General features: G+C 47.1%; 1 protein-coding gene across 3 annotated transcripts in view; it reads left to right on the top strand.

Moving 5' to 3' along the window:
- Window positions 1-24,644, top strand: part of ZNF385B (zinc finger protein 385B) — a 1,357,263-nt gene that overhangs the window by 171,550 nt on the left and 1,161,069 nt on the right. The window contains exon 1 of one of the 3 annotated variants that reach the window (XM_069616088.1): window positions 14,358-14,533. The exons of the other annotated variants lie outside the window; for them this stretch is intronic. The gene's annotated coding sequence lies outside the window, so the exon portion shown is untranslated. Of the gene's footprint in view, window positions 1-14,357; window positions 14,534-24,644 lie in introns of those variants that run through there. 3 annotated transcript variants of the gene reach the window in all.

The raw sequence follows: 24,644 nt of genomic DNA on the forward strand, positions 1-24,644 counted from the left end.
CTATGTGTTTTTATTGCCTTGAAAACAACAGGGAAAGCTTAAAAAGCTAAAGGACACGGTACAACCATGATCATCCTTTTAACCGTTAACAAGGAAACGTATGGTAGCACAACAATGTTTTTTTAGGAAGGCAGGTATTCAAGGTGCATCTTAAGCATGCAAACAAATGGATCAATTAGAGTGCTCACACTCAAACACAGAAAGAGAGAGGGCCACCCGGCTCGGCGTACCTTACCCTAAGGAAGAACACCCTAACCCTGGTGGGGGTGCCCATCCCTGGGTAGTGCGTGGTGTATCGCCTATCTAACAGATATACAGGAGAGTGCTGTCCCTCAACCTTCTATACTAGTGGCAGTGTCTGTAGGCAGACAAAGGTCGTCAAAAAGTGAAAAGGTCTAAAAAATGGTGTTCTCCAGAAGGTTGAGCAGTGTTCAACAAAGCTGTGGGTTAGATCTTGAGGCTGCTCGATCTTAAGCGTGGGTACAACCTGCGAAACAGGTCAACAGTTTATGTTCCATCCAAAGTGTACAACTTTAATAGTGCCCGTAGGTCAACGTGGTTGGGGTGTGAAACAGTACAGCTGGAGAGACCACTGGTGGGTGAAGCAGTAAAACACAGCCAGAGGGCTGGAGGGCTAAAAAAGGGCTCTTATAAAAATATTTAGCTCACTCAGTGGTAATGAGTGTGCTACAGCGAATGATTTTCAGAAAATAGAGTGGCGATAATTCCATTACTGCCACTTTCTTTAGTGGTAATAGAATTACAGCCATGTTTACCACATCACCAAATTCTGAATTCGGAGGTAAAATGGAGGAGTGAATCCTCCATTTTACCTCCAAAATTTGATGGATTTACGACATGATATTACCAGTTATGGTAAATATGCCAAAAAGAAGAGCTTAATACCAACAAGGAAAAATTATGTGAAAACCCGAACGCTGTGAAAATAAAAATTATGAAAAGCCGATTGGATCGAAACAGTAGAACAAAGGAGGAGACATAGAGGTATGAGTTTGGTGCCACCTGAAGCAAGGGCACACAACGAAATCCCAAAATACCTCAAAAAGTTCCCGTCAAAACGAGACACCTGTTTCTAAAGTTTAGACTAAACCTGTTTCAGACCAAAGAGATCCTAAACCGAAGAAAAGGAAGGCAAAAAACAGATAATAGTTGCCGGTTGTGTAACATCGGCATAGAAAATCTGAAACACTTGGTGTTCAATTGTCCCGAACTGCAATCCGAAAGACTGAAAGATTTTGGAGCAGAGATTAACAGAAGAACAACTTGGAGTGGCGAAGAATGGTGGTGTGCGATTTTCGAAGCACGATATAGTAGACTGATATTCGTCGTTACTCTTTTTTTGGAACAGATGAGCAAAAGGCTATAGAACTGAATTCACATGACTAAGCGACATGGACATTGTACTAGAAAAGAAAAAGAGATTACGGACAAATGTTAACATTTTAAAAGTTTGTAATAAACTATATAAAATAAAAAATAAAAATAAAAAATGCCAAAAATCTCCACACAGTCCTATGGACTGTATAAATGTGGATTACCACCACTCGTAATCCCCTGGTAAATCCACAGGATTAATTGACAGTAAACAGTAAACGGTTCTGGTGGTAAATGGGCTGATTTACTACCATTTTATTGCTAAACTTGTAATGAGGCCTCCAGAGTAACTTTCACAACCCGCAAGACAGTGTGGCAGGGTGGTACCAAAAGAGTGGAGGAAACCTCTCCATACCACCCAGTCGTATCCACAGAGGTGGAGCATGATATGCACGCAGGGGATTTGGTTCTCTTCCATTTCTAGCCTTACTGCGCAACGGTTGCTATGCTGGCCAATGCTGAGTGTCAAATTAAGGAAATATTTGACATGGAAGTGATTTTTCTTTTCTCCAGTCCCTGCATCTTCCGGACAATTGTGGCTGTGCAAGATTCAACACAGACCTTCATAAGTTGAACGTCATCACTAATGGTTCTCAGTGAGTAGCTAGGCCCTATTATGAAGGTTATCCCCCTTTACTTTGCCCACAAAACTTCCCCTACACTTACTGAATGTACCTTCACCTCACCAGACATTTACCTTGTCATACATTTACTTCTTCACGCCTTTACTTAGTCTGCATCTTCACTTTGTGAAGGTGGCAATACATGTGGGTAAGGTTACCTAAAGATTTGGGTGGACGGTCAAGGAGTGCATGGGGTTAGAATATAGGGTAAAAAAGAAAGGGGGCGTGGAGCCCCCCCCCCTGTAATGATGAAGTGAATGTTCGGAGAAGTGAAAGACAAGAGAAGTAAATGTGTTGAGAAGTAAATGTGACTAAGTTATTAAGTGAATGATTGATGAAGTGAATGGAGGGGAATTAAAGACATCCTTATGAAACAGCTTGTGATGTTCCTTATTGGACTAAAAAAAACTGTAGAACTTCCTGTGTTTGTGTTAATGTGTTGCAATCAAATCTGATGTAACCAAGGTTTAAAGGCATGCCTACAATTATTTCTATTTTCTGAAAGCATTCATAAATTCACATCATCTAGGAACTGCCCCGCTTGCATCCCAGTTCTCCGACCCGCCATGTACTTTCATGTCCTATCACTTATTTTACATAACACTTCATGCTTGATTCTTCCTGCTTCTAAGTGCTGTAATAATAGCTTTTTTGCCCAATTTCTTGGTACTTAATTAACCTAGCTCGGGAGGTTGAAAGGCTGAGCCGGGATTGAAACATTTGAGCTGTAGGCTGGCCCCAGGCCTGAGGCGAGTTCTTAAATTCGCTGAGCTATCCTTGCTGAAGACAGGCACCTGAAACAGGGCCGCAGGCAGCTAAAATAATACATAATAGACATATGCAAATCTTTGGTCTATCGGTGTGGCTCTGCATCAACCTTCCAGCCCTCACATTCATGTACATTCACAGAGGGTTCTATTAATGCACATAGATACACTTGTGAGAAAGTCTCATCTCCCTCCCTCATTCTCCCTTTAAGGGCGTTTTTTCCTATGGGCTTAAGTACCAAATCCATATATGAAATACATTGGTATTTGTTTTTGTTAATCAAGAAAACGAAGGAAATGCCTCTCTATGCCTAAACATGTGGGGGGGCGTGCCTGCCTCAAAGAAAACTAGTGAACAATCCAAGATGTCCAAAACCAAAAGGTCTGCCACTGTGATGTCTCAAAAGTCTAACTCTGTCCCTAACACTAACAACTTATTTTTATTTATTTATTTATTTGTAACACATTGGCAGCCTGCGGAGATCGTGGCGCACATTCATACAAGAAGACAAACAGGTAAAGACAGGACAAGTACAAAGCCTGCACGTCTGGGGCATCTAACAACTCAGCCAAACTTTTTCAAAATCTGCAAGGAGCTGGGCAATACTGCTGCCGTCTCTACCTCCCCTGTTCCTTCCTAGGCCCTCTGCACAGCCTTGGCTTCTCTTTTCACTACTAAAGCTCAGGACATCCTGTCCACCCTCTCTTCCTCTACCTCCTCTTCCTCATCCTCTACAACTCCTGGCCTGTCTGAGGCCATCTCTCCTCCTCCTTTCCCCTGTTCACACCTGACAATGTTTCTAGACAAATCCAATTTATGAACGTCTCATCAAAGCAGGTTCTCCCCTGCTCATCCAAAACTATCAAGGACCACATTGGCACCCTTGCTCCAGTCTTGGCCGATTTCTGCAATCGCTCCTTTGCCACTGGAACGTTCCCCTCCCCCTTAAGCACACTCTTGTGCACGCTCTTCTAAAGAAGGCGTTGGCAGATCCTTCCTCTCCGGCTAACTATCGCCCGATCTCCATCACTCCTTTCCTGGGAAAACTCTTGGAAAAGCTGGCCATCTCCCAGCCTAATCTACATACTGATTCTGCTGGTTGCCTCCATGACAAGCAGTCTGGCTTCAGAGCTGCCAGAAACACGTAAACTGCTCTCTTGAACACCTGTGAAGACTTGCTCTCCAATCTTGACTCTAATCTCCCTTCTGTACTCATTCTCCTTGATCTAACCTCTGCTTTTGACACAGTCAACCATGCCACACTGCTCAATCATCTCCGGGACAACCTTGGTATTACTGATCAGGCCCTGGCCTGGTTGACCTCCTTTCTCACTGACCAGCCCTCTCAGGTCCATCTGGGGTATTCCCTCCCTTCTATCTCTCTCTCTACTTGTGGTGTTCCCCAGGGGTCTAACCTCTCTTCCTAGCTTGTCAACTACTACCTGGCACATCTTGCCCACCGCATCGCTACTTTCTGCTCCAATTTTCAATGTTATGCGGATGGCACTCAGCTCTCTTTCAGACTCCTGTCAACCACATCTGCTTCTTCTCTCATACCGCAATTCAGGAATGGTGCACTGCCAATGATCTCTGCCTTAATGCCAGTAGGACTGACATCCTCCTCATTGGGACACCCGCTCCCTCCTTTCCTCTCTCTCTCTGGTTGCCAACTCTGGGCCTTCTTCCTGCTCCTTCCGTGAGGCTAAGAACCTTGGTGTCATCTTCGACTCCACCCTCTCCTTCTCTTCTCACATCTCTGACATCTCTAAGAAGTCAAACTATCAGCTGCACCTCCTCAGAGGTATTCTTCCTTTTCTCACTTTCCCCGAAAAGCTCACTTTCTCCAAAGCTCTGATCCTCTCTAGGCTGCACTATTGCAACAGCCTCTTTCTAAATCTTTCTGCCTCTACTATTCAACCTTTACAACTTATCCAGAATAGGACTGCGAGAGTTGTCCTTGGCCTCAAGCCCAGGGATCGTGTCTCTCCAGCTCTGAAATCTCTTCGCTGGCTCCGTGTGGCTGCAAGGATCAAGTTGAAGACTCTCTACATCGTCCACAAGGCTTTCTGTGGCTTGGGACCGCTCTACTTCCAACTTTCTCTTCCAGAACATCTTAATTCTCGAGCTCTCTGCTCATCCACCGCCAACTCTTTGAGGGTCACACGCTTCTCCAAGCAGACAGTTGGGGGCAGATCTATCTCCTCGGCTGGGGCCTCCCTCTGGAACAGCCTCTCTGCCTCTCCCAAACTTGAGCAGAACCACCTCTAGTTCCAGAAGCAACTCCAGACCTTCCTTTTCGCTTCTGCATTCTCTCTTCCTCTGCCCTGCTGATGCACCTGACTGCTATGCGCACTGGCCACCTGGTCACCCTCTGAACTCAGGCCCAGGCTGCTGCATGTCCAGTTGCCGTAGAACTGCCTCCAGGCTCCCCAGCACTTAAGGGTCTGTACCTGCAACCCTACAGTCCCTTCTCTCTGCACTTATGATCCACCTGCTGGCTACACTTGTGAGTTAACTGCACCAGGGCAAGACAGCAATCAGAGAGAGGGCAACCCCTACTCAAAAGAGAAAGGTTTTTAAGCACTGATGGAAGGTTATTTGAATTTGATCCTGTCTTGAGCTCAGTGTGAGGAAGCGCCAGATTTTCGATGCTTTGACTTGGAAGGAACAGCACAGTCCATTTTTGCACTTGAAACGTACAAAGTTGATCAGGGATTGGTCTGATGAGCGCAGGAGTCTGGCTGGGGTGTAGCTAGACACTGATGATTTTATATCCGTGGAGGCCGAACCATAAAGGCACCGATGAACTAGCATAGCTGCCTTAAAATGGATTTGTGCTAGTACTGGGAGCCAATGTAAGTCTCTCCTATGGCTGGAAATATGATTTATTTGAGGAACTCCCTTAATAATGCAAACTGCATCATTATGGATCACTTGGCATTTTTGGGGATAGCAATTATTTGCACCAATCAAAAGGCTGTTACAATAATCCAGCCTTGAGAGAATGATAGCTCTGGCGGCTATTGTTGCACAGCTTGTCTCCTAGAGAAAAGGGTGGATGTTTCAAAGAAGTCTAAGATGGCAGGCACAGTTCCTGATGATTTGATTGACATGAGTACCTTCACCCATTGAGGGCTCAAGATAAACGCAAGGCGTTTTAACTTTAGTTAGAACTGGAATATCACTATTCAAGTTTTGGAAATTCTGGCACTCCAAAGGAAGCCTAGATCTTACTTGGCTAGGCCCGAAGAGTAATAGCTCGGTTTTCTTCCCGTTGAGGCAGAGGAAGTTGTTAGTCATCCAGGACTTAACGAGATGGCATGTGTGTTTGACATTGGCATAATCCAACTCATAGGGCCTCATTACAAGTTTGGCGGTAGCCTTGCCGGTAAAACTGGCAGGGTGCTGCCAAAATTGCAATTTTTTCCGGCACCCACAAATGGGCAATTACCTGGTCATTACGGCCCCACCGGACCCAGTAATTGCCCATTTGTGGGTGCCGGAAAAAAGATGCTCCCCATTCCCATTCGGCCCCATAGGTCTGAATGGGAATGGGGAAGTTGGATGCACCGGCACCGTTTCTAACAGTGCCGGTGCATCCGACATGCTGTGCTCGCGGGTGCCTTTCTGCCTGCCAGGTCAGACCTGGCAGGCAGAAAGGCACCCGCGAGCACAACTCGGTTGCCGGTCTGGGAACTATGGTACCGGCATGCTTACTGGTACTGTAGTTCCCGGACCGGCACATTTATAATGAGGCCCATAGTTTCCGCTAATCTCTAGCACAAGCTGTGTGCTGACAGCGTAGTTTGTGAAAAATATCCCCCTTTCCTCAAGAAGTGTACAAAGAGGTCTAATATAGATGTTAAAGAGGAGTGGTGACATGCACACTTTTTGGGGCATGCCACAACCTATGGCCGCTGTGTCTCTTCCCAAAGGTACAGTGTTCATGGTAGTTCCAACGAACGGAACAGTTCCCAGTATCTAGGGTAGTCAAAACTGATGAAATAAACAATGTTCATAAGTATGTGTTTCCAAGCCTAGGGTTGAGCTCCTTTCCCCTAGATTTCTTCTATTTTCCTTATGGTTTGTGCTTCTCAGTCCTGTATGCTTTTAGGTAAATGTCACTAGGAAATTCACAAGGGTATACTTTTTGTATTTACAGTTCTTTAGCCCAACAACTTGGCACACTTCCTAACCAAGTGTAGGATTTTATCCGTTTAGGTTCCAGAGTTCTTGGGACCAATCTATGACCATCAAATAATAATAATGCAGCCCTAGTGGAGTCTTGTGAAATTAAAAACGGTTTATACTAAAATAAAAATTATTGCGGTTCACTTGAGCAAAGCGCACACTCTGACTTCTGCGGCACGAGGCTACAGGTATAATTTCACTGTTCCAAACCTTCTGTGTCTAAGCATCTTTACTTCTTACAAGTCTCTTGACTTAGAGGGCATGGTATACCGAAAACAACACAAAACCATTATTTTCCTTTTCCAGCACTCAATTTGGGTGTTTACCCTGGATCCCCCTCAGCCAGGCTCAGATCGTTTTCAAAACAAAAAGTTTAACACTGGATCCCCCTCTTCCGTGCTCAGATCCCTTCCAAACTATGTTCAGATAACTCTTTCTCAGGTGACTCATGTTTCACCCCCCCCCCCCGGATCTCCCTCAACCAGGCTCACATACCTTTCTTTCACTCAATTAGTTTGTACTTTAAACTATCGAAGAGTTTAAAATGTGCACAGGATTTAGCAAGACCCATTGCATGACCACTTCAATATCAGCATTCGTTTTTCTCACACTTAGCATCAGTTGGATACCTAACAGAGACCTTTGAATGAGTGCCCACGTGGTGCTGGACCACTTTGTGTATGGTATCTTGGGTTGCTTCCCAAAGTTCAATCGAAAATTAAATTACTTATTTGGTTCCAATTGTACTTGCGTCGCTCATCGCCAATGCCTCACACACTGTTCTTATTATTCAAAGTTGTCGCTTGCAACCTTGGTTCAAAACACAAGCCGGTCTGGTATCAGTCTCTGCGACTCACCGGCTGTACTGTCTTTTCTGATGCTGCTTAGATGTAGGAGCCAAGGACAGTGCCACAGCAGCAATCACTCCTCCCCTCTGTGGTTATTGACGCGGGAAGGCCCCGGGTACTTCCGACACACTGTGCAAGTTTGATCAGCCTTAGTTCCTGGTCTTTGGTTTCTTACTTTCCAAGGCTCTTGAAATAAACGTTTTTTATAGGTCCTGGGTGCTTTCCTTCTTGCAACCCTCTCCGGTCTTGCTGTCTTTCTCCTTGTATTAAACTGCCATCTTGAAACCGCTGTTTCCTTGTGCGTTTTACCTCGCTTAGAGTGTGCTTTTGTGCTCCGCCTTTTATTTGTTTTGTCAAGTGAGATGGAAGTCAGGTGTGTGTAATGATCCATGATTGCCTGACCTTGCGTGAACATGGTGTTGGGACATGTCAGGTATACGACTCTGGTGTTAGTCCGTTGTCGCTCACGGTGAACTGTACGTGAGAAAGTGTTTGTGTTGAGAAAGGCGGGTTGGTTGAATTCCTAGGTATCCCTGAGGACCCCTCATCCAGACGATGGTCCACCCCAGGAACTGGATACAAAGGTGATAGCTGTGTCCTGGCCGCCTGGATGACAAATCCACAGGGACTAGCGGGTGAGACACATTCAAGTTTCTCAGATACCCTTCCCCTAAGCAATGTAGCCGCATCTGTTTCACAGGGGAACCAAGAGAGGAAATCCACGTTCCCTTGGTCTTTACATTTTCGGTGCTTCACAGTGAAACAGTAGGGCTGCAGGTCTAAGAACCATTGCATGGCTCGATGGTTAGAGTCTTTTTGTTGGATAATCCAAACTAGTGGAGAATGGACAGTGACGAATGTGAACTTTTTTCCTAGGAGGTGGTATCTAAGATGGATAATGACCCACTTCATGGCAAGGGCCTCTAATTCCAGCATAGAGTAATTTTTTTCATGTGGGAAAAGATTGCGACTATTAAACAAGATGGGATGTTCCAACCCATCGCAAATTTGTGATAAGACTGCTCCTAGCACTCTAAGGGAGGCATCTATCTGCAGTACAAATTCTTTTGAGAAATCTACTACCTTTAGGATTGGGTTCTGGCACAGGGTGGCACGTGGTCCATGTTGCACAGTGTTAGACTATGTATGTATTTATGTTCGCATTCATCTATCATTAAATTATAAGGCAACATTTTGAAAAAGTTACTCCGTGAGGCAAGTTTTCTTCTGTGATGTCCTACTTTGGGAGTTCAGAGCTTGCATGGAGAGTTAAGGTCAATGTGTTCTTGCTCAAATACATGCGACACCAAGTCCCAGAATGCAACGCTGGATGAGGAGGTCCCGACTGACATGAGACGACTCAGGCGCAGTGGGGCACTAGTCATGTCTTCTCTGCTCCCAGGTACTGCTCCTCCACGCTCCCCCTTCGCATCTAGTGTGCCCCCTCCCACATAGCCGTTGCCTCTGGAGTGCAGTGGCTCGGAACTGCTGTTTTTTAATACAGCATATTTTTGGTTTTGTACTTTTGTGTCATATATTCCTTTGATCGGAGGTCAAAAGCTCCCCCCCTCTAAACCCTGCCTCCTTGGACTTCACCTCCTCCTCCGAATTCCCCTCTAGCTTTTGTGGGATCCCCCTCGAAATGTTTTCCATTTCCACCACTTGCAATAATAGTCCATAAACCTATTCTCAATGTGTTGTGCTTTGATGACCTACATGTTTCGTTATTGGGTTTATACCTATTATACTAGCAGACATTTGCATGGTTTCTTGGCCATATGGCATCTGAAAAAAGAATGGGTCTTGTTTGGTTAGTAGGGACAGGGGGAAAATACAAGGCAGTTTTGCTGCATGTTGGTGCGCGCAGATTGAAAGAACCAGTGCTGAAAATTGAAAAAACCATACATAACAACACGCTGAGGTGTGATATGTGTCTCCCAACCTAAGTGAGCTTATGACACAACTTATATTTTTGGGTTTCTTAAAGCGCTGAATATAAAGTGGGTAAATAGATATTTTGCCGTTTGCATTTTATGGTTTTCCATTCAGGATGTGGAAAATAAAAGGTACACTGATATTATTTTGGCCCAACATGCTGTTATAAGGATTTACATGTTTTCATGATGCTTTTCTATGCAATTTGTGTATTTTGCAAGTAAACTCTATAGGACAGTATTATTGTAGGTCTTGACACACCAAACTTAATTATTTGTTTCAAGTAAAGCGTGGAAGATGGTGGCCGTGCCCAAATTGCAGAGTGGGTTAAAATCCCTGCTTTGCTGTTTAGCGTAAGTGTGTGATCCCGGGCAAATAATGCGATCTCACCCTGACTTCCACTGCAAAAATTGGAGTGCTTGTAAGTGGTTACGTTTACACCCTTGCAATAGGACAGTTTTAATATGTGTAGGGACAAGTTGGTGTACCCTGGTGCTCTGCTAGTGGCACCAATCAGGTCACATAGAATTGCATTATTGCTGTGCTGGCCCTTCGCCAGTCTTGTATCACTTGATTTGACAGGCAGACATAGTCTCACCAGCCAGTAAGTGCATCAGAAATTCTAGTATAGCATACTAACGATGGTAGAAGCAACATTATATTATCTCCCCTGTCGCTCACAACCACTGAAGTTGCTTGGGTCATCCAGAGTACTGCCCCACACTCTGCAATGTGCTGTTATGCTATTGAGTCTTTCATTGCACATCATCTGGCATTTTCACACTTTCTAGGACCTTCAGGATCTACAAGAAGTGTGTGTTTTCAGAATGAAAGGGGGAAGTTAACTGATTGTAACATTGAAGCAGCACTAGAATAGTCTCATTACAATGAGTGCCCCTACACAAGTAAGTTTGCCACTCATCCACCGTCTCTGGAGTTCGTACCTCTCCCAACATTGGAAGGGTTGGCCCCCACCTACCTTTTAGCCTAGTTGCAACCCTGGATGTGCCCACTTGCATTTTGTTAGGCAGAGAGGTGAGGGAAGCCATTCCCCGAAACTGGCGGTGTTAAAGTTTTACTGCGTTTGTTCAGTAAAATGTACTTGAACAAACGCAGTAAAACTTTAAAGCTGTTACTTTCAAGAAAGACTTCCATCGCCTCTCCGCATATTGCACTTTAAAATATACTATTCGATAGTTGGTCCCCAGAGGGGGTAAAACCGTTGGGGCGGAGCCTCCAAGTTTGCCCCGCCTATTTTCTGAACTGGCCCCTCCCGTCACCACTTAGCCCCGCCCCCTTAATGTAGGTTTCATTGTGCCCCTGGCACTTTTCATTAATCACAATACCCTAACAAGAAATGTCTGCAAAAGACATCATTGGACTGCAGCAACACGTATGTGAGGATTAGGCTTTTTCTGCAGTCCGCCTCCCCCCCATCCAACCCCCCAATCGTCTGAAGCACAGGCTGCGAGAGCTTAGCTTCAGGACATATCTGAGAGTTTCTTGTACTAGCCCTCGGCCGGGGACACAGCCGCGCCACAGCAAGACACACTGTGCCGGAACTCTGCTCCGTCTTGTTGTGGCCCATTTCCTACCCTGGGAAGAACCTGGGTTCTGTGCCAAGGCATGTTTCGAGGTGATTTGTGTCCTTGTGCACCCCGCTGCATGCAGATTTGGTGGGTACTGTATTATACAAGTTGTTGGGAGGGTTCATATGTGTTAGGAGGTGAAATTCCATTGCCATGTGTTCGTGGTTTAGTCGATGTGTGTGTAGTATAAGGTGGCAAGTGGAAAGTGCACATTGTGTTGGCTGCCAGGCGCAGGTGCACGAAATAGAATGGCAAAGAGAGAACTCTGGCAGCACACAGGACAATCAGCGGAGACATTTTGAGGGTCCCCTGGAAACCGTACAGACCCGGGGTGGATTTTGGACAAGCATGGCCAAAATACAGGTTCCTATGTTGTGGGTATTATTAGTGGAAGAGAAATGGGGAAAGTGTAGGAAGGAGAGGAGCAGGGGAAAAAGTGTGGTGTGGGAGTAGCTCTTCGAAAGAGATTGGGGAGGAAAAGCCACACTGGCGCGGGGCACTGGGAAGAGGGCAGGGTGCCGCCATGGCTTCATGGTACAGTGTGCGCAATCATGGCGTTCAGTGGGTCAGCATTTTACTCACCTGGCAGGTGGAGAAGGAAAGGAGCGGCCAAAAGTGGCACACATAATAACGCCGGATTCAGAGACAGCAAGCAGGAAGTAGGTGGCTTCCAGGCCTAGATCCTGAATGTCCGCATTTTAGCGCGGGAGGTAGGCGGCAGAGACCCCTGTGGGCGTTTGGTGTGTTCTGCCCCGCAGAGTTGTGTGGATGTCCTAATAGTGGTACACGCAGGAGCAAAGCCACGGCAAGGAACACACGCAGGAGCTCACCATAGAGGGGGGAAATAGCCCTAAGGAGAGGACGGGGGTCGGGTGGGGGGGGGGCAGCTAAGAATATAATTAGAGTGGAGCAAAGAAACGGCAGAAGAAACCATTTGCAAAGCTGTAGTAGGGAGGGACACCTACACGGAGAGTAGAAGTGCATTCAAAGGGCCTGGTCAGGTAATGTGCACTTCAGGCAGCTCTGCCCTCCTTGACTCAACAAACAGAAGGCCCTAGGTGACCCCATCTCACAGGGTTAGCAGCCGCTTAAGCCCCGCGCTTTCCCCAGCTACATAATAAGCAATGTCCTCAGAACCCAGGTGTTTCAATGAGTCTTCCTCTACACACACATTAACTGAAGTAGGGTTTCTGTCATTCGGTTATTTCAACATTATTGAAAGCGCCGATCTCATCAATGTTCCCTTCCTTGAAAAGTAAACAAAAATGGAGGCGACTGACACCCGTTTTCCAACCCACGCCTATGCGTGTTGCAAATCAGGCGCGGAAACTTCAGCTCCCCAAACCCTCTCTACCACCCTACTCTCACATCAGGAACATGTTCTGGTGATGCTGCAGTAGCTTGAGCTGGCGACAGGGTGCCCTGTGCCCTTTTACAACAGGCAGGGCTGAGGCTACCGGAACCAGCTCCAGCAAGCCTTTAAGACATTGGGGGTCATTATGAGGGTGCCAGTCCGGAAACAACTGTACCAGTAAGCTTGCCAGTACCGTTGTTTCCGGACCAGCAAACTACGAGTCTGGAAGCGGGTGCCTTTCATCCCGCCAGGTCTGACATGCCGGGCGGGAAGGCACCCGCTCTCAGACCTTGACGGATGCACCGGAACCATTCATGAATGGTGCCGGTGCATCCGTCCTCCCCATTCCCATTGAGTCCAGTGACCTGGGAGTGGGCAATTACCGGATCCGCCGGGGCTGTAATGCCCAGGTAATTTCCTATTCCCGGGCGCCAGAAAATTCATGACTCCGGCGGCAGCCGTGCTGGTATTCACTGGCACGGCTACTGCCAGTGTCATATTGGCTCTTCAGGAGTTTTCACAAATTCCCAAAGTGCCAATTACCCAATGGTCACTGACCTAATGCGTGAGTATGGTTGCCAGTCTCTGCACTTATCCCCCACACTAAAGGATTTATTGTAACACGGGATACACCACCAACATTGTCACTACTATGCACATCTGTCCCCTGCATTCAACTTTCGTCATTTGCACAGCAAAGTGCAAGAAAGTGTTAAACCAGAGGAAATTGCATTAGCACGCTTTTTGCGCACTTCGTTCCCACACTGAGAATATGGGGCGGAGGAGGAAGGAGGAAGACGGCAAAAGGTGCCCTTTTCCACGTTCTTTTCCCTAGTCAGACCCCAGCCAGTGTTAGCGTATGCTTGTCTGCTGTTGTAAATAGAGGAGTCGTAGTGCACGCTTTGGGAAGTGTGGTAGTGGACATTCTAGGAACTTGCACACCTGGGCCTGCACTTACTTCCAGGTGGACTAAACCGCTGCTGCACTCCAGGAAGTTTCACCAGGCAACACTGCTATATTAACCCCTGAGATCAGACGTGCATCCTTTTAATGTCCTAGGGATCGCTTCTAGGGAACACAAGCTTATGTATTCATATCTCAGCAGAAAATGCTCTCAGCACAATCAATACTACCTTTCTTGAAAGACAGGAAGACCAGCTGGTGAGCAAAGCCTCCTGCAGAAACCCTGCAAGGGGTACCTCCCTGTTCTCCTAGAAGCCTGGTGGCCAAAGCATACCTCGGTGCACCTCCTCCTGTGCACTAAGTATAATCATTTTCTATATTTGTGAACTGCCACGCGCAGCAGTTTAATGTCGACCAACCGACTGCATCTTCGCTGCGCGGCCGGAGGGAGACCCACAAAGCAGTGTTGCAGTTAGTGGCAGCGGCGGGATTTACTCGACTTTATGAAGCCGGGGGATTAGAGTTTATCTGTCCCCTAAAGGACACAAATCATTTAGATTAAGAGTAATCTGATTGTGTGGAGGTACAAATTGTGGCACAAAGGCCGTTCAAGGGGGTTAAGTGAGCGGGATTTGCAAGCGCCATATGAGCGCTGATTGGTCCGTGAAACAGTATTAACTGAAAGATAATGACGGGTGTTATTAGAAATTCCCAAAGGCCGACAGCTGTAGTTCTCAAATGAGTTCACTCGTAGGCTGGGTTTCATGACAGCACGTTATACATTTTAATCAACGGCGCTTTGCGTCAGAGGCTGCACTTGAACTAACTCTGGCAATGAGTGCAGCCATTAGTCTCCCGCTTGATTTTAGTAGAGCCCAGCTTGCTGCGCCGGCCACGGTCTCCGAACGCAACAGCAGAAGGACTTGGGTAAATATGCCTGCATACGCTTTACAAAGATCATTTGCTTTTTCAGATGAGCCTCGCCGATAGCCAACCAGCCGCCAGAGGAAATTAACTTGAGAGCAGGCGTATTAATGATGCTTTAAATGACATTGCAGAGCAGTGATGTGGAGAGTTTGGTGGGGGTGGGCCGCTTTGGGAGTTTGAAAGTCTGGTTCATAAACAATAAAATCTAGGAAATGTTATTTCAAATGGAAGCCTCGCCATCCCGAGGATACAGGCCGAGACTGTTATGGAAGGTTGCAAGAACTGGCCAACCTTATGGGCTAGGCTAGAGGCGGGCGAGCCAGTGGACTCATAGGTGGAGCTGAGCCAGAGCTGAGTCACGTGGCCTGGCATGAGTCCAAGAGCCAAACGCGAGCCGAGCCGGAAAAAAAATGGCCGAGTACATCTTACCTGGGGTATTTGGGAAACCACAGAAGTAACATATTTTAATTTAAATATCACAAAACCTTCGGCCTTATCTCTGTTCCAATGGGATATTGAAACTCTGGTCCTCTTAATGCAAATCCATAGTAAATGTTTGCGTGCTTTGTGAAAGAACATCGGCGCAATTTGCCTTTCAGCCCCCCCCCCCCCTAGACTTTGCCCGTAATATATATTCTGAGTAACTTTTTTTCACTTTGTGAAAGAAAGACACAGGGCCTCATTACAAGTCAGCCAGTCCGGAAACAACGGTGGCGGTAAATCCGCCGCCGCCGTTGTTTCCGGACCGGCTGATTCCGAGTCCTGCAGGCAGGAGGTGTCACTCCCGCCAGGTCTGACCTCGCGGAAGTAACACCACCCGCCTGCAGGCGGCCATGGAAACACTGACTCTGTCATAGATGGAAACAGTGTTTCCATGGTCCCCATCCCCATGGAGTACTGTGTGACTCCATGGGAATGGGGATTTACTGAATTCCGCCTCCAAAATTACCAGGTCACCGGGGTTGTAATGCCCCGGTGATTCTAGCAATCACGGAGGCGGAATGGAATTACCGGCCCGGTGGCAGCCTGCCGGTTTTTCCGGCACGGCTACCGCCGGACTCCTAAGTGTTGAAGACGACCTCCAACTGAATGCAGTAGCCTCATAATTATATTTACGGGCTCACACTGGTCAGCTGAAGGCCATGCTTTCCTGCAAAATGCCATGTGCCAGTGCGAAGAAATGCCCCACTCAACACAGGACGGGGCTTATAAGCAGGCCAGGCAGCTCTACCAGTTGAACATGTCTACTGGACACACCTGTTCACTCTGCTCCACCCAGGTTCTACTCCTGATTGGGGAAAAGATGTTTTTATTGTTGGCAAACTTTTCCCTTTTTTGTGGGGCTGTGGGGGGGTGGCCGCCCGTTTTTTGGCCAGGGACTGGAGGCAAGCAAGGATTACCTTGAGCCAGTTCTTGGTCCTGGCCCGGCCAAGATTCCCTGATTGCCCAAATGCTGGAACAGACCTGCACTGGCACAACATACTCTGGCGTCATGCATGCTTGTCATCAGAGGGAGCAAACCCAGACTGATAAATGACCCTCAGGTGTTGTGAATTGTTGCAAAAAAAACAGACTCCCTGTGATGGCCAACCTTCCAAGAAAGAAATCCACTCCTGCAGGATCTAATCAGTTGTGTCCTCAAGCTTCTGTCGCTCGCCACCTGTGCCCACACGGGCAAATCACACTCGTGATGTGTGAGGCTGTAAAACCCAATCGCCCCCAGGGGGCAGGCCAACACTAAAACCACACTGGGGTAGGTTGCACACCCCGACCACCCTGAGGGAGGAGACCCTACTGACAAAAGACACATACTTGTCCCGGAACGGTGTACAACTATGCACTTTGAGTGAACAAGGCAACTCTGACAAAACTTAGAAAGGTATTGTGGAATGCTAAAAGTCCCCCCTCCTCTGGAAGTAGCGCTGTAGCGGAGAACGGGTGAATCATACAGGCCAGACCATTACCCAACTACAACAACGGGCCCCTACAAATACCTAGTAACATGCACTGGTAAGAGGCTCTACTGGGAATTAGTACAATAAGATGGAACATTTAAGCTGTTCGATTGTAGCCATCTCTAGGCTGTAATTCACATGTTAACATTAATCATATTTTTACACACACAAAACAGGTAAGCTCACGTTCCTTCCAAAGAAACATGTGCCTGAAGCCTACAGATACAGTGTGTCCTGTGTGATGGAGACTGTCACCACAAGCCCCCCCCCCCACCGAATGATCGAACAAAGGACGGTGACTTGCAACTCTCAAATCCTACTTGAATGAAAGATGTCACTGCTGCCAACACACTCCCCGTGACACATACAATTCAGCAGCAAAGTCGCAGAAACATAGTCTTGGTTGCATTGTGCTCCATCACGCACTACAGCCCGCCATGCATCTGGATTTTTTTTATTTATTTAGATATACACAGTATAGTTTTGATCAACAACTTTGTGCATAGCAAAAGAAAAGGCATTAAGTACAAAAAACTGCTTAATTTAATTACTTAATATTGAAAGATGAGTCATTGTTAAGATGAGGGGGAGAGCGAGTAACCAAGAAACGTTTTATGATGTTAAAATTGTGTAAAATGTTGAATAGTTTGAAACCAGTAAAACATTTTTGGGGAGTTCGGGGGTGGGGAGGAGGGATTACTGTGATGCAAAACACATCTGAAATGTGCACTAATTCCCATGAAAAATTCCGCCAAACAGTCGTGGGGATGATCAGGCGAGAGTGCAGGTGCACAGAAAAAGGAAACAGTTTGCCGGACAATCTGGAGCCATCACTGCCAATAAACCGCGTAGGGCCGCTATTTCAGAGTCGAAATGCCACCGACCTCCGGGGCATATAGGTGACAATGGCAGTGCAGGGAACACTTTATAAGTGGAGCAACAGGAAGCAGGTCACTCGGCAGGAAGCAGGCCCCTGGACGGCGGGCGCTGACAGGCGCACGCCGGGTGACGCACACTTGAGCTGGCAGCGTCCCTTTCAATCAGTCTCACCGGGCCCCGGATTTGCATTAGCCTGTGCACGGCGAGGGTCAGTTAAGCTGCTGGGCTTCTGTAATTTGGCCTCAGGCCAGATCTCTGGGTGCACAGAATGTGGCGCACTGCCCGCGCCAGGCTGCCCCTGACACATTCATTTACTTGTGTGCGGACTCTTTAATAATAGGCCCTGGGCTTTTTCTAAACCGAAACTTGCTGTGGGTTCACTTCTCGAAAAGGACATATTCAAAATGTACTCGGTGTTATTAAAAAAGCATTTCTTCACGGAATTTATCACCGTCCGATCCCTCCCTCCATAAGAATGAAGGGCCCAGAAAGAAAAGTGTTTTTGGACACGTAGGGCTTGATTTCCCTAAAAACGTGCAAAGTGCCCACAAAGGTTCCAGTACATGCGCTAGGATTGCGTGGCGCAAATGCATTGCACGAGGAGCACATTTACAGAAATATGTGCAAGCAGGGACCTTTGCACCTGATACTCCCACAACCCGCCTCCGGTGCAAACCAAGGTTCCACAGAAATAGGCCATTTGTGCACAAAAACGAAATGCAGTGAAAAAGTTACACATTGCATGGTCATTACTCACAAGTAATCACCATTACTTGCACCCATACCAACCATTAACAGTCCCAGGAGTGCCACAAATCTGCACCCACCAAATGCAGCGTGCCCGTACACTAACTATTCCTACTCCCTGTACACCCACCATTCTGAGCCCCCCACGTGCAAGTGCGCCAACACCACCCACTATTCCTATTCCCTGTTCACCCACCAATCTGCGCCCTCCAAAAGCAGCGTGCACCTACACCCACTATTCCTACTCTCTGTACACCCACCAAGTTGAGCCCCCTACATGCAAAGCAAAGTGAACCTGCACCCACTAATCCTGCTCTCTGTACAACCACCCATCACCACACCACACATATAACCCCAAACCCATGAATCCCCCGCAAGGGACTAGCACACACAAGGTGCACCCCAAATACAACCCTGCGCCAATGCATCCGCCTGGAATTATAAAAAATGGGGCACATGGTTGATCAAACATCTGTCACTTGTCTGTCTCCATAAGCACCCACTCTGTGGGGACACAATGGTGGATGAGAACTGTCCACTTCAGGTAGCAGTTGTGTGGTGCAGGTTGTGGATGCCCCCTGCGCCTGTATGTGTGCAACAGGAAGGCAGCAAGCCAGCCACCCCACAGCTGGCTTGGTGCCCACAGTGCATGTATTGCCCACTTCCCCTGAGGCCAGAGTAATGCTGAAGTGAGACTGGAAGCTGTGGGCCATGTGGGTCCCTGGGGAAGAGCTGGCTGGGCCCCGTGAGGTGGACCATGACACACTGGGTCATCAGTCCTGGCCACCGGGCACCCAGGAAGCTGAACCAAATGGCCAGAATGGAATGTGAGTCCTAACAAAGCCCAGCATCTGGACACACAGGCACGGAGAATGCAGTGAGGGTGGGACCTGGGGCCTGGACAGGGCAACACCAGGCAGGGGCCTCCTGGGTCTGCACCCCACAAGAACTCAGCCCTGTTCCCAAATTCCCATAGCTCTGCATGTTACTACACAGCCCAATACATCATCAAAATCCACCTGAAGTGTCACCACCTCCAGTGTGTAGCCACAACACCTTACTGTATCGTGTGGAGGGACATTGCACACACATCATTCAAACTACAACCTGTGGGTGGTGTGTACAAAATGAGTGTTTATGAAACCTGGATTGGACACTTACTTAATTACAGACAGTGACACTGTATGGTCTGTGTAACTACTGGTTCATCATTACAACCCTCCTGTGGAAATTGACTTCACATGGCCGCCACACCAATTATGGCAGAGGAATACCACCTGAGTGTACCTGTTCATCTACATGAATGTGTCGTCTCGCCGTCCCTAGAAGTGTCAGGGTTGAGTTGGCCATCACATCCCCACACTCCCTTGTACACTGGTCATTCAGATTCCAATCCTACACAGATGTGTCTCCCATGATGTACGCCATGGAGAAATCAATGACTACATTCATTAGAGGCACCCGTGGTGCTGTTGCCACGCTGTCACCTGAAGCACATGTACAGCTACAAACGCCCTTACGCACACACTCACCTGCCCTACAGATGTAAGGGGTATGTTTGGTGTGCAACACATGCATTTGCAGTCAAAGTGTGTGCAATGAAGGTAACCCTGCACAAAAAAGGCCAAATCAGGCAGCATAGACATTCACATTAAATATACTGAGCATGACAGTGATCATCACTGGAATCTCCAAAATCGCATACGCATAGCAACAAACACCATCACTGGCAACATCACCCCACCCAACACCCCTTTGACACACACAAGACATTGATAAAGGCTTTCCGGTAGTAATGTCACCCATAAAAGCACACCTACATCCACTACACAATAACAACCCTGTATGAGTACTGGGGCTATATACACCAACCACATCTCTGGATCACAGGCGTCTACAATGCAACATCCATGGTTACTGCAAGGCACAGTCATCATTGTCGTACATAGGTACAGCCAATATACATGGATACATGGCCATGTTTATTTTATTTATTTATTTATTTTATTGGGCATACGTAAGGCGCTTATACATCAATAAAATTGTGTTTCAAAGTGCCCACAGGGCAAATGGGCGGGAGCAAGGGAAACAGCAAGACAATGGAATATGCAAAATACAAACAAGTGGTCCTAGTATTCCTCGTGAACATTTGGATTGTGCAAGTGCAGAAAGAGAGAAGGGACAGGGGAGGGGGTAAGTGCTAGAGGATCCACAGGGGGCTGAAGGGCCAGGGAGACAGTTGCAAGGCAACAGGTAAGTGCCTGCCATAGAATAAGTGCAGGCATGTGAGGCAGCACAGGCCAAGTGCTGTCCAAAGGCAAGTGCAGGGTGAGGGCGGATGCTGCGGGCGATCAGAGAGGAGGCCAGGACCCAGAAGGTCATATAAGGGCCCAGGCCACCAATCACAGCGACTCTGGGGTTTAGCACGGGAGGGAGAGAAGGAAGGAGGAGAAGAGGGTGCCAGCTGAGCAAAGGGAATTGCCACCCGCTCTCTGCTTAGAGAAGCACTTGACAAGCAGAGAGTTGGAGCAGGGTTTGAGTATTTGTTTTTACTCACTATGAAATGTTTTTAAGTTCCCCAGCACGACTCCAACACTTTTGCTGCTATTAGCAATATATGCTAATATCTTTATAGACCTCAGGATGGGTCATTATTGCGTGGGATAATAAGCCTTGCCCAATTTAGGGCCCTCAGCTTCTCCTGGGACATATATTGTGAGCAGGTCATTATGCAGCACAATGGAGGATGGGGTCTGAACTCCAAGACTACTAAAGCCAAGATTCAAAAAAGCCAGGAGTGAAAAAGAGATGGAAATATTGTAAGCAAAAAAACACCTCGAGTCTCGTCTCTAGTAATTACAGTGGCATTTTGAATTCTTCAAAATGGCAGCGTCTGCTGACGCTCATTTGATGCCCAGCGGAACATGCGCCTGAAAGGGCGGCATTCACCGCCTTCTGCCAGGCCTAAAACAGGCCATGGCACACACGTCAGGTTTCTGTACACGGCCCCTCCCCCTTCCCGCCAGTATACTAGAGCTCTGTGCAGAAGATGTTAAGATGCCAGCCGCCGGCTTGGCCTACACATGGCCTGTATTTATGCCTGCGGAAACCCTGCGGAAACCCTGCTGAAGGCTGCTCCTGTTGCATGCGGATATTACCTTGGATTGCGATGCAGTAGCTTGACGCGTGCACAGCTCTGAGTAAATACACATCTCTTTTTCAAATGTAAACAAACATACACACACCCGCACGCACATATATAAGAAGGTGCCAAGGGCATCAAAACAACACATTCGCTCAAGAGTGTATGTTATGTATTATAAAGCCGTGGTTGTGACGCTATAGATGAGGTTATATGACACTTTACTTAAAACAAAAACTAAACTCACGCCATCACATTTGGCGGGCAACTGGTCCAGCCACATCCGTGCGTTCATGCCTAATTTGGTGAAGTTTCATGACCATTTTCATTTGGGAAAAGTATCCTGAATAAAAGGTGTTTTCTGCATTGGATTCCCGTAGACCCACGAAAAATATGCTTTCCGCGGACATAGCTCACTTTATTTTCGAGATTTATTTGCACATCAACTAAACTCACGCTCACTTTTTAAGAAAAAAAAAATTCATACATGTGGAGCCTCAGCAAAATGAACAAACACTAACGAAACAAAACACCAGACAGTGGAATGAACAGATGGAAAGACACTGCGCACGCCCGCACGCGCCCACACACCCACACACCCACACACACCCACACACACCCACACACCCACACACCCACACACACACACACACACAAAGCCCACACACACAAAGCACATTCGCAAATAGGCGGGTGAGGTATGCCCACACATGCACCATCACCAACAAGAACCCATGAAGAACACATGTATGTCTCCCTCATAACTACAGTATACCACTGTGACGAAATAGTTGCTGCTCTGCAGGAGTACATGAATGAATAGCGACTACAGCGCCTACTCAGCCGTTCACTACTACTAAACCAACAGTGACACCCATTATAAAGGTGAGACAAGGCTCAGCATGAATGCTATACTTCCTTTGCCTCTTTGGGTAGCGCAGGCCGAGAGCAGGGTATAACCTTCAGAAGGGATATGAGCTAGATCAGAAGTAGCCAAAACACTGATAGTACTGTGCAACCAAAATAAAAGGAATGTCCAAACAGGGTTCTATACAAATACAAACCACCAATTAAACTAAAAATACACACAACTAATACAAACACTAGTTCCTCACCCCTATCAAGGAAAACACAGAGAATGCAGACTTGGGAATAGAAGGGCACTCTGGATTTGAAGAAGGGGTGGACGGATATGAATTTTAGCAGCACATGTTCAAGTTCAATGAAGATGTCTTTAAAAGGGTAAGCAATGGGGTCGCAAATGCCACTAGGGCACTTCAAGGCAGGCCAGGGGGACAGAACCACATCAAATACCTTTCAGTCCTGTTCTTTGAGCTCTACAATGTCAGTCCGGGAGACTGGGAGCTTTCTGAGGCAGGGATTCAGCATGGGCTTGGTGAGTGGGTCAACTCGGTCCAACATACAGAGCTGTTCACAAGCAGCAATGGTTTGCGGCACGAAGACGATTGGGAGAGGCTGGCGATGTTCGGGTCAGTGCAATTTACAAGCGGTTTGAGGCCTGATACAGAAACAAGGGCTGATCCTTTGTCCCTGAGTTGTTCTGAGACCTAGTCCCGGGCCCCAAAGTATAAGGTGAGTCCTTATTCTGACCTCTCCAGGCAGGGGGGCTGCCAGAGAACCCCTGCAGGGCTGCCTTTTCCAGTAGGTACCAGTGTTTCTGCAGACAGGCAGGCCTTGGCCCAAATAGTGGTTACCCCAAATATTGGCCCACAGTAAGGCTGTTATTAGGGGATCCATTCCTGGCTGCCGTAACAATTGCCCTTTTCCCGCTGATGCCATACCCCCAGTGGCTCATCTGCAGGAAGTGGAGAGGGGGCAGAAAGCTTGGGAGCCCTATCAAAATCCATGATGGTAAGACCGCTCTCTGGAGTGAAGCTCTGTCCTGGAGTATTGCAACTGAATCCTCTTCCTCTATCTGTCTACTTCAAAAGCACTCCAATCAGCACCCTTGTGAGGTGGCCATTAAAGCGACAAAACTGGATTTGAAGCTGTTTTCCAAGCAGTGTACCTGTTCCCTGGAGGATGGTGAGAAACTTTTCAGGGGATCAAAGAGAGGGCTTCCTGGCTTCGACCCAACATGGTTTAACACCAGTGCTTGCATACACATTTTCTAGATTAAAGTATCTTTATTCTAAAAATACATATGCCTCAATCTGTTCAACCTCAAAAACGTTTTCAGCACAATACACCAGAGATCAAAATAGGGATTACATAAACAGGAGCTAAAAGCATCTGGGTATCTATCGTTCATAACCTAGTAAGCAGGAGATACCGATGGAGAACTAGAAGCAATTGCATTGTGAGTAAGACATCTAAAGTCCATATAGTATGCATACTATGGGCCTCATAATGAGTTTGACGGTATTCTGGTGGATCTCACGCTGGAATACTGCCAAACTTTATTACCATTATCCCCACTTGGTCCAGCGGAATTACCGCCGGATTACAAGTGAAGATATGGCGGTGTTAGTCCCCATTTATGGAGTCCATAGGACTGCATGGGGAATTCGGTGGAATTACCACCGGCAGTAATTCCGCTGACGGTAATTCCACCAACATGGCTGCCTTTTGGCAGTAAGGTGGCGGATTAACCTCAGGCATTTTGCTGGAGGTTTTTCCTCCACCCAACCACCAAACCCTTTATTTGGGGGTGGGGGTGCGCCAATGCGGCAAGAATGTGGTGGTTACTCAATTACCACTGCATTACCACCGTTTTTGGCCGCACCGCCAACTCATAATGAGGCCCTATATACTATTGGCATTATATTACAGATTAGGATTTAAATATCTTTTATATGTGTTCTAAATCGCCTTTATACACCCCCCCAAACAGAGTTAATGTCACAATTGTGTATGTATAGCACCAGTTGACTTGGGGAGTCAAAATGAGCTCCTGGAAGCTGTTGGTGTCAATTATAACTAGGCTCTTTTAGGATGCTAGCAGGAGCTTAATACCTCCCACCTTCTAGTCATTTTTAATTCTGCAGCCTGACAAGAAATTATGACAAACTTCTTCATTCCACTGGAACGGCTCTTCTTTCCGTTTCCAATTCTTTACTGCCAGCACGTTATTCTAAACACTTACCTTTACTTATTTTGTGAGACTTGTCTGCAGCTTTTGACACTGTTGATCACTCTCTCTTTCTTTCTACTCTTTCCTCTTTTGGATTTTCAGGGTCTGTTCTTTCTTGGTTCCTGGTCCTACTCATCACAAAGGATATTCTCGGTCTCCTGGGCTGAATCAACCTCTGACATATTTCCTCTTGTTCATGGTGTTCCCCAAGGCTCGGTCAATTCCTTTTTTCTCTCTACACTTCTCCATTGTCACAAGTTATTTCATCATTCAGTCTTTCTTGCCACTTTTATG

This window comes from Ambystoma mexicanum, chromosome 9 (assembly GCF_040938575.1).
Source record: "Ambystoma mexicanum isolate Mex_15411 chromosome 9, UKY_AmexF1_1, whole genome shotgun sequence".
NCBI lineage: Eukaryota > Metazoa > Chordata > Amphibia > Caudata > Ambystomatidae > Ambystoma > Ambystoma mexicanum.